Here is a 12,027-nt window from a genome sequence, read left to right as displayed (position 1 = left end):
GATTATGGAACTGGTCGTTGGACAATCGGCTAAACTGTGTTAACTCCGGATCTATTACGTTTGTGTGAGGTCAATCTTACTCTTCAATAGATCTTACATTTTGTGGCCCGAGTCTTTCCGTAACTTCTGGTCGACTGTTGAGTGTTCGACAACAGTGATCACCTTCCAATAGTATTTGAAGTTGCCCGTCCTGTAACATTATGAGTGACCAGGTTCCGAACTTTTATAAACTACGACATTTTTAAAAATGCTTACGAAATGTCCTTTCATCTCTGTCTGATGCACCTACAGAACAAAAAACACCACGATTATTTGTTCCGCTTTGGAAAACTCTCAAAAAAAGGCTCAATTTGAGCTTAGATTGAATAAAAGAAATTCTTACAGCCCTTGGTGGAATGAAGAATGCACCCGAGACTACAGAAAGAGAAAAGCTGCTTGGAAAAAATAATACATAACCAGAGTCCGCAAAATTGGAGTGACTATAAATTTTTTCGAGCAGTCTTTAAACATACAGTTTGTAAAGCCAAAGACGAATTCGACTGTAAGCATTTTGATTTCCTGTCTAACAATAAAAATAAGCGCGCATTGTTCCGATTTCTCCGCAGTAGAAAAGTTCTTCCGCGTCAAATTAATATTGACTCTATAATCTTAAGTAGCGATGAAATAAAACAATCACTAGAAGAAATTGCGAAGGGATTAGAGATTAGATTTTTCCGTATTGCCAAGTTGTTCTCGCTTACGTAGGGCATCAGATGATTTTACAGAAATCTCTATGTTGGAATTGGCTGAAATTGTGGAGCGGCTTCCAGATTCAGCTCCCGGCGTGGATGGGGTAACATCTGCTATGATCAGAATCTTATTTAAGGAAGCTTCTAATGACCTTTTAGCTGTTGTAAATTACTAATTCGGTTTTCATGGATTCCGTCTGCGTGGAAAATCGCTAAAATCATCCAATTCTTAAAAATCATGGGAAGGATACACAATGGATAATATTAGACCAATTGCCCTAACTTCAAATTTGGTTAAATTAATCGAAAGAATTCTATATGCCCGTATCATTAAATTTTACAGAACAAAGACTTGCTTAGCCCCTGCCAAATTGGATTCCGACCATCATGTCCATTTGGCATGCTCACGTGGACTTAGAAATTAAAATAAATTAGCACGGCGACAGAGGCAAATAGGTGCTCTCGTGACGTTAGATATTTCCAAAGCATACGGACAGCGTAGAACACTTAATCGTATTAAATATATTGCGAAGTCTAGAGATTCCAAATTATTTTTCAAACTGGATTGATGAATTTTTAAACGGAAGAACATTTTACTGCTCTCTAAGAGGCTTTTCCTTGAGTATTTATAATCAATCACGTGGTGTTCCTCAAGGAGCTGTCACTTCACCATTACTTTTTAACATTCTGATGTGTTCCATTCCTCTTCATCAAGATGTACAAACATACGTATACGCAGATCACATTGCTTTCTTCGCATCAGACAGTGATATCCACTCTCTATATTATCGACTACAGAACTACTTCTATGCCATAGAAACCTGGTTAAACAAAATTCGCTTTCACTTAACGTTAGAAAATGCTCGATAATGGTTTCCCTCTTAACAATCTGTTAACATATCGCTATCTTATCGCCTCGAGACTATACCTCAAGTGGAGTCTGTGAAATATTTAGGTGTAGTATATGACGGTTCCCTCAGCTGGCTCGGCCATATTGACCATAGTTAAAAAAGGAGTGAGAGCCGTTGGTATGCTTTGTAAGCTGTGCAACAGTCGGTCCGGAATGCGGAGAGATCCACTTTTAATGATATATAAAATGTATGTGCGGCCCATTTTAGAATTTGGGTGTGTATTATTTTCTGGTGCGCCAGCTTATAAATTACGTCCCCTTGTCTGCTTGAGCGGGAAGCCCTACGACTGTGTTGGGGATTACCCAAATGTGTTGCCAATAACATACTACACCAAGAAGTCAGGTTGCCCTCAATATTGTGTAGACTTCGTTTACTGACGGTGCAAACAATCTTAAAATTGTATGAATCCCCTATTACAAGATTAGAATACATTCATTTCCCAGCCTGCACTATTCTTCGGAATACACTGGCCTTGTTTTCATACACCCCAGGTGGTCTTCGTACAAACAATAATCAATCCCTTAAATGTACGTATCGGGGGTGCCGCCTATTTGTGATGTGCGAGAATACCTACAAATCATATATGATGACATCTACCCAAACAACGCCAAACTCCTTTATTATAATACATTAAACGGCCTATTACAAGACCATTATTAAGTTTATCAATAAGTACGGTCATTGCGACAGACGTCTCACAGTGTGAAGAAAAATCTGGAATTGGCATTTTCTCTCCTGCTCTAGATTGGTCCTTCGCAATCAGGATTCCGGACTTCTTTTCCGTATTTCTGGCTGAATTTCCAGCTGTAGTTCTAGCCCTACGCAAACTAAATTTATCAATATCGGCGGTAGTAATAATAACAGATTCTTTATCTTTATGTTCCTCGCTCACAGCAAATAGTGTCACTAACCTTTTACGTACATTTCATTTTCTAGCGCCTGCCCACATAAATTTAATTAGATTGCTTTGGGTGCCTGGACATAAAGGATTAGTCATGAACGAAATGGCTGACAGTCTCGCGAGAGCGGCCCTCAGTGGCCCTGTATTACGATTACTTCCTTCAATAGCTTACCTAACGACTACTAGATTCAAGAGATATTCAATTATTCAAGACTTCTTGAACCCAGCTGTAGCTAATTTATCAGAATATCGACACCTCCTATTCCCTTGGCCCAAAAATTCCTTTCACACCAGAAAAACTGAAGTCATCTTTACCCGATTACGTTGTCGGGTACCAATATTAAACTTCTATCGTCACAGGGCTGGTCTGGTGCCCTCCCCTCTGTGCCCATTCTGTGGAGAAGATGAAACAATAGATCATTTTTTCATATTCTGCCGACGTTTTTCTTCTTTAAGGAAAAATATTCTAGAATCAAAATTTACACAGCTTGGTTTAAGCTTTTCTATTCTAAACATCCTTTCTTTAGGAGCCTCCGCTCTTGGAAAGTGCCACAGGGATATTTTCTCAGCCGTGGAGGAATTTATAAATGCTTCAAATAGATTTTCTTGAATTCTTAAATATTTTATTTTTGTTCATTTTCTCCATTTAGCTTTACCGATTTTAGTATTAAAAAAGATTGCCTAATCCCATCCAAATCTTGGCCAATCCCCCGCAGTGGGTATACGCCATCAGATAAGGCATACCATACCATACCATACCATGGCGGACTAAACAGACCATTTCATTATTATTTCCTTACATTTTTGGCGCAGCCGCTACAACCTGAAGCTTATGTGGGTCCAGATTGGAACCGGCCGACACAATGATGGATACGGATACGTCCAGAGCTACCATATCGACGGTGAAGAGCCAGTCAGCTTGGAACCTGGAGCCAGCTCAACGGAGTTCCTTGCTTGGGTTGCGACCAAGTCGGGTACAACTGTGGCCGGACTTCTTGAGCAAGGTACCGTGAAGATTTTTGTCATTAAGTTCTTCCAACCAGCTCACCTAAGAGGTGCTATAGATCATCAACCAGACTTCACCACAGTAATTCTGCAGCTCATCCAGACTCAACGCGAACAGTTAGAAACCCAGACACAATTGATGTCTGCTATGGCACAAGCGATGCAGCGCAAGAATTATCAGCATGGTGACACCGTAAAACCAGACATGTTCGATGCCACATCAGCAGTTCCAACTTCGTGGCTGGACTTTTATGAGTACGCTTGTGTGCAGAACCAGTGGGTGACTGACGACGACAAGATATTTAACTTACGCTTCTTTCTATATCGTACTGCAAGGAAGTGGTACGACATTCGGATTGTAGAACAGGCTCGCGAGAAGTGGAGTGAATGGAAGAAGAGCCTGCTGTCCTGCTTTGCTGTAAATGTAGTCCAGCAGTGGGATCAGGTAATAACATATAAGCACACTAGTGGCAGTCTCCGTGACTATTATTTGAAAAAAGGAGGCTACTTCAACTCGCCGATCCCAGTTTACCAGAAACATCAGTCGTACCTCTTATGTTGCTTGGTATGAGTAGAGAGTGTCGAACACAACTACAGGCCCGACAGGTCAAGACTGCAGAAGACATTCTTTGCTGTCTAAAAGACATTGTAGAAACAACATCATGCAGTAAGCGTGGAAACGTCGCCATCAGACAGCCAAACAGCTATCGCATAACTCCACTAAATGAACTGCATAGGCCTAAACGTCCGAGTGTGGAACCGCCGAATATACAGAACCATGGTGCATCTCAGCGACCCGCAGTTCCTGAAAAATATGCGACTGTATATCTGATGAAGAACAACATTCTCCGTGCGAGAATGATAGTAAATAGAAAGGAAGTAGATGTTCTTGTGGATACAGGCGCGTCCGTGAGCTTAATAAACTCAAGTTTGCTGGAGAAAAGTCAAGTCCGCAATGACAAGATTATTCAGGTGCGCAGTTATGATGGAAAGTCCAGGCTCCTAAGGACTGGGCAACAATTCCAATTGAATTTAAAGGTGTTACTATGCCTATTGACGCAATAGTAATGAACGACGTCGAATTCATGTTCCTATTGTCAAGGCCAGATATGAAGCTTTTGAGGGTAAACATCTCTTGGCAGGACGAACTGACTATCGATCACGAGCGAGATGAAGATAGCAGCGGACCAAGTGGAAGTCTCCGAGTTGTGAAAACGTCAGAGGATGTTCCCAGTACTTACCCAGAACTGGTATGCATTGGGCCTTACCCTCCTGCAACGTCGTTTATTGAAGTACCATTTAACCTACGAGAGACAAATGTTGTCCGTAAGAAACCTTACAGTGTATCACACGAGAAAAAGATGTGGCTGAAGAAGGAACTGCAGCAGATGCTTGCAGCGGGAATTATCAGACCGTCAACTTCGGCCTATGCTTCCCCCATTACAATAGTGCCAAAGGAAGATGGAACATTGAGGCTTGTACAGATTATCGTTGATAATAAGCAAACAGACCTGTTTCCGTTCCTATGCCACGCATTGATGACATTATTAATGAAACCGGGGGCTGTCACTGGTTCTCAAGAATTGACCTTTGTAAGGGTATTGGCAGATACCACTCCAGGAAGAGTACAAGAAATACACAGCTTTTGTGACCCCATTTGATATCTATGAATATAATAGACTCCCATTTGGCTGAAAAAATTCAGGGGCATGGTTCCAGAAAATGATGAACACTGTGTTAGAACCTCTGACTGGCAAATGCTGCAATGTGTGTGTCGACGACATTATTGTCTACTCTAGAACAAAAGACGAACACGAGCTGCATTTATCACAAGTTCTGAATGCTTTGGCAAAAGCAAAGCTGAAGATCAATTTTAAAAAGAGTGAGTTTTTCAAGACATCAGTGATTTTTCTAGGAAGGACATTTGACGGTCATACAAAGAGTACGAAGGAAGAGTCAGTGCAGAGGATTAAAACTTTGACGAAACCTCTTGACTTGCAATCTTTGAGGGTTTTCCTTGGCCTAGCTGGACATTTTAGGGCCTTCATTAAGGACTTTGCCACAAAAACAAGGTGTTTGACAGCATTAACCCAAAAAGACACACCGTTCATTTGGAGCAAAGAATGCGAAGACATTTATCAAGAACTAATGAAAACAATATCGTCGGATCCTCTCCTAGTACTCCCAGACTTCAAGAAACCTTTTGAGTTGTGTACTGACGCATCCCTATATGGAACCGGCGCAGTCCTCTATCAACGAGATGCCAGTAAACCACCGGGACGCCAGCTGAATGTAATTGGATATTACTCATACACCTTCAGCAAATCGGAAATAAGCTACAACACCACGGAAAAGAGGCATTGGCCGTCGTCATGGCATTGCGGTATTTCGCACTTACCTCGAAGGTCAACACTTCAACTTGTTTACGGACATCCAAGCTTTGACTTATTTGCTCAACATTACTCAACCGAAGGGAAGGATTGCTCGTTGGGTCAGCGAAATCCAGCAGTTCGCGTTCGACGTGGTTCACCGTCCTGGAAAGAAACTCCCCGACGCGGACGCCTTATCAAGATTGCATATTCCGGAGACTGAAATAATTAAAACTCTGCATGTAGCAAGTATTTGGGAAGACACAGAAGATATTGTGTTGAAGGATGGAAAGTTCGAGGTACCAGAAACAGATCGCCAGAAGATTTTGAAGCTTCATCACGACAGTCCCGACTCGGGAGGGCACGACGGTTTTTGGAGGACATATTTGAAGGTGCAGCAACGTTTCACGTGGAAAAATATGAAAAATGACGTACATGAATATGTAAAGACTTGCAATGATTGCCAAGTGCGAAAAGTAAAATATAGGCCTAAAGGAAAAGAAATGACCATACCTGTGTACTCCAATGTGCCATTTGAAGTTGTGCACCTCGACTTTGCCGAGCTTGAAAAGAAAGGGGAAGGAGTGCGTAAGACGCAAGCTTTTCTGGTTGCTATTGACCAATGTACACGGATGGCAGCCGCGAAACCAGAGAACGAAGACTCCAACGCTGTCATTTCCCTTATGCAACGGGAAATGTTTAAGAATACTAAAGTCATTGTCAGTGACAGCGGTCCAGCATTCAGAAGCCAAAGGCTAAGAGCTTGGGCAGAGGAAAGGGGGATCACCCTGCGGTTCACTACGCCATACCATCCTGAGGGTAACGCTCTGGCTGAGCGATTAATTCGTGATTTGAAGACATACATTACCCTTTATCCAAATTTTCCTGGCGGCTGGAAATGCGCTCTGGAAGCTGCTGTCCAGCATCACAACCGCTCTTATACGGCTGGCCTTGGTTGCACACCCCATTTTGCTGCCTGTGGGACCAGCCCATGGCTACCCGCGGATCATCGTCTGGGAATAGCAGGCAAGATATTTCTACAAGAACGTGCCAAGTCAAAAGACCAACAGCAGCAGTACAAGCTATCAATGAAAAAATGTTACGACAGTAAACATGGGTCTAAAATTCCAGACATCGAACCAGGACACTTAGTCCTTCTACGCAAAGGACTGGACGGCTCGAAGTCGCCATCCATCGGGTACTATATGGTGACCAAAACCGTAAAACAACAAGGCGTTCTGAAGGTCATTTATACGAAGCACCAGGGGAGAAGATTAAATCCAGCGCCATTGGAAATGTGATTCCATATTACCCCAGGAGGGGAGACAATCAAAGCCGTGGAGGGTGTGGAGAGCCTGAAGCGGAACCTCCCTGAAGATGAGGAAGAAGACGACCGAGACTGGGGCTGGCGGCACAGAGGAAGAAGTTCATTAAAAATGGCGGACTAAACAGACCGTTTCATTATTACTTCCTTACAATTCTTATGTTCTTTTTTTTTACAGCGAAGCGGTTATTGCCGACTTGAACTGCTCAAATACATTAAGCATCAATTTTTACAGTTTCACAAAGATTGAGCACTCAAGAAGTGTATATTTTGAGGCAGGGTCCGTACTAATAAGTGTAATGGGCAGGAAAATTTCAAAACGTTTGTATCAAATATTGGTAAATAAAAATTATTAGGATAAGTGTAATGGGCAGAAAAGTTTCAAACGTTTCTATCAAATATTGTTAAATAAAAATTATTTAGACCTCGCTTACGGCACATATATAAACAGTATAGGAAACGCTTAAAAAGCTTTATTCTTTGAGCGGACCATTAATGGTAGAGTTTTCATATTTTTAGGTAATGAAGACCATTTTAATGGTGTCGTGTACCGAAAGTTCGAAATGCCTAGGGAAATTACGTGCTTTGACAGTAGTTACTGATTACTGTTCTCGTGATTGTTATACCTTTTTACACGGTATATAGTTGTATGCCGTTAAAGAAGAAGCTCCGTAAATTTTGTTGTAGTAGACGGTGCAGAATTTAGCCCGTTTCGAGGGCATAACAACAAAAGCCACCGAGAACACGTATAGTTAAAATGGGGGTATGGCAAATGTTCGTGCGAAAGTAAATATTCCTTGAAATAAATATTGTCTGCTACAAATTTAAGCAAGCGTTGGAAAGTATCCTATTGTCGTTATCAGATACGCTTCCTGATAACCCGACATAACTATTTTGCCCCAAGCTCCTCTTAACTGGAAACGGTGGTCATGTTCACTGCAATGTTCGACGAAACTAACTTTACTGGCTAGATTACAAGCCTCACACATAATTGCAAGGCAAATAATTGCAAGCCGTTCCAGGTGCATGGTGAAGCGGCCTGGGTAATCGCATTCCACTTGCTGTTATGTGAGAAAATGCGACCGCGAGAACGCGTTAGAAAAATTTAAGATCTTGTGTTTTCGAAGCTTGTGTTTTCTGATCGACTTGTGATTCCTTTTTTGTCATGTGCCGAATTTCAAGCAACAAAATTTCTTAACGTGCCTTTCATGTTTGCTTCGGTAGACTGCTTTCCTTTCTCTCTTCCAGGCTCCAGGCAGTGAGCCACGCATTGATGAGAACCCCAGCGTGTCCTCACGTGTTCGCTGTTTCATTACCCTGCGCGATGCGGTTGGCCGTCAGGATCACGATTGGATTGACAGCAAACCGTGAGTGAGACTTTATTTCCACCACTGTAGCGAAAAGTTTGGATGGCTTCAGGGCTTGTAGCATTTCTAGCACGCGCAACAAATCATATGGCGAGGCTCCAGACACCCAGTGCAAATGCACATCACTATTGAGATTTGAAACACTTCATTTCAAATAGGTGGTCTTCTGGTTGGAATGGTCTATCATATTTACTCGCATAACCCCTCGTACAGCACAATGCTCGCATCCCCCACATTGGCCCTTTTCTTGTTCGTGTAATCGTCGTACCCCCGAAACTTCTACGAGAAATCGTAATTCTTAATCAAATAGTTAACGTAATTACACTAATCACTGTTCAACCAATTACTTTGTGGCACATATTACAATCTACCAATTGTACCTAGTGATTATGCAAGGTACATCAACTTGGAACGAATTTCGCCGGATGGCACGGTTCCGAAATAGCGCCGTCAAACTTAGGGTAAGAATGAATTGCTGTTCAACTTACTTAAAAAAACGTTGTTTTATGCATTGGAATCACAGAAGTAACTCGAATGGCAGTGCATTTCGTCGGACCCATTGACAATTAAGATATGGAAACTGATGTAGTTCTGGGAACTTGTTCCAAGTAGATACGTCTTGCAAATGCACCGGCTACAGCTCGTAATTTTAAATATGTGCCGTACAGTAATAATAAAAAATTGTAATTAGTGTAACTATGGTAATTATTCGGGAAAGCATTTTGATTTCTCGTAGAACTAATGGGCGCCTCATCGAGTAATTTGAGTAAATGATTGAAATTTTGCTATCTGGCATAAGCCATGTTTCATATCTTGGTGCAGGTAAAACAATATACCTGGTATAGTCCATGCTCTGTTCGTTATAACATTGGGCTGCCTTGCGCACAGTCGTCAGCTGTTTTCCAACTTTTGCTTTTGCCTAGGACAGTTTCTCAACCTTCCGACGACACATGCGTCCAATGTCAGGTACTCACACTCGCCTTCGCCATAAAAGCACAGGCTCTGCAAAAGCAGGAACTGCAGAAACAGTTTATTTGCTAAAATTAACTTTTTCTAAAGGTCGTCAGGCTGCCAGCTTAAATTGCGCTCGTGTTCTTTGCCTTTCTCGCACAGTCCGCATTTCCCTCTTTTACTTTATTTTTCGCAGTTGAAATCAGATACTACCGGGAACGCGCGCTCTGCTGCTCATGCAATGCCGGAAAAGCTTCGGAAAAAGAAACGGCAGAAAACTCGTCTCGGTTTCCATGCGCAGTCATCACCGGCCGCACCAAGCATGACAGCAGCCGTTGCAGTAATTTTCGAGGGCATGATGATTACTCGAACAAGAAAAGGGCCAATGGGGGGGTTGCGAGCATTGTGCCGTACAAGGACTAGGCGAGTAAATATGATAGACATTTCCAACGAGAAGACCGCCCATTTGAAATCATTTGTTTCAAATCTCAATAATGATGTGCATTTGCACTGGGCGTCTGAAACCGTGTCACACGGTTTGTTGCGTGTGCTGGGAATGCTACAAGTCATGCAGCCCTCCACACTTTTCGCTTAAGTTGGGGGAAAATCGTGATTCTGACGTTCAACCGCGTCGCGCACGATAGGGCAAGCAGCGGGCACGTGACAATACACACCGGGGTTCTCATTAAAGATTGGGTGACGGCCTGGAGCCTGGAAGCTAGAAATGAAAGCAGGCTTTTGAAGCAAACATGACAGGCACGTTAAGAATTTTTGTTGATTGAAATTCGGCACATAAAGGAAGGAGGAATCACAAGTCGGTCAGGGAATACAAGCCTGGAAAACCCAGAAATGTTGATTTTCTAACGGTGTTCTCGCGGTCGCATTTTCCCACACAACAGCACGTCGAACGCTACTCCCAAGGACGCTTCACCATGCACCTGGAACGGCTTGCAATTATTGCTTTGCAATTATGTGTGAGGCTTGTAATCTGGCCAGTAAAGTTAGTTTCGTCGAACATTGCAGCGAACATGACCACCGTTTCCAGTAAAGACGAACTTGGGCAAAATAGTTATCTCGGGTTATCAGGAAGCGTAGCTGATCACGACAATAGGATACTTTCGAACGCTTCCCTGAATTTATAGCAAAGGCAATATTATTTCAAGACATATTACTTTCGCACAAAGATTTGCCATAGCCTTCCCCCCATTTTCGCTAAATATGTTCTCGGTGGCTTTTGTTGTTACGCCCCGGAAACGGGCTAACTTCTGCACTGTCTACTACAACAAAATGTACGGAAGTTCTACTTATTTATTTCATATATTTATTTCAAAATACCTTACAGGCTCCATGAGGAGCATTGGTAAGGGGGGCATCACTGCAAGACAGTTTTACACGTGAATTCTGAAACTCGAGGACCACAAAAATGAGCAGAAATCATCGTCGCAAAACAGGGTTACAAATGAAAAAGGCGCGTTAGCGTACAAAACATCAGCCAAATGTTATCACGCATATTGCTCGCACACATATCGAACATCATGTAAAAATGTGTATTTCAAAGTATGAAAGAAAAAAAAACAATACAAACAATACTTAGATAACAGAAATAACAGTTGAAGGTACTGTACAAAATGCCAGATAAATTTTACCAAGCACATTGTTCACGCATATAATCAAACATTGCGTAAGAAAAGTTTACTTTAAAGGATGAATAGGAAACAATAGTCAGCGTGACGTTACATACAAATAGAGAGCATGGCATACAGAATGACACATTTTGAGGACATAAACTACAAGTTCAGGAGTTTCCTAAATTTATCTCTGTCCGTTTGCATGACAGCGCTGTCAGGGAGGGAATTCCACAAACGGATGGCTCGTGCCAAAGCCGACATATTAAATGCATCAGTGTTTCCGTAGATGCGAGTGAAACTTAAATCATTATTCAGTCGTCGTGATACGCAACTTGCACGTTCCAGCAGCAAAGACGATGACTTCAATTGATGAACATATTTGTGGAACAAGGACAGCAATGCCACGTCACGACGACTACTTAGTGCAGGAAGTGAAAGGTCAAGTTTGATTCGAGTTATGCTTGACTGCCTATTGTAATTGCGGGGAAATGAAACGACTAGCTCGGTTTTGGATGGCTTCTAACATGCAGATTAGGTACTCGTGATGGGAGACCAAATCGGGGACGCGAACTCGAGCTGTGGACGGACAAACGTCAGGAAGGCTAATTTGCGGATGTCAGATGGAGAATTTGGTAGGTTGTGACGAATGTACTCTAGTGTTTTTGAACCATTAGCGCATATGTTTGTTATATGAGAGGCCCAGGAAAGATTTGGTGCGATATGAACGCCTAGACATTTGTACAGTGAAGCTTCGGATACTAGATCCGCATTTATATAATAAGAAAAGCTTGAGTTAAAGTGTTTCCGTGTGAAAGTCATTACCTTGCATTTAGATGAGTTAAG

This window comes from Dermacentor silvarum, chromosome 10, assembly GCF_013339745.2.
Source record: "Dermacentor silvarum isolate Dsil-2018 chromosome 10, BIME_Dsil_1.4, whole genome shotgun sequence".
NCBI lineage: Eukaryota > Metazoa > Arthropoda > Arachnida > Ixodida > Ixodidae > Dermacentor > Dermacentor silvarum.
This window is presented reverse-complemented; position numbering follows the sequence as displayed.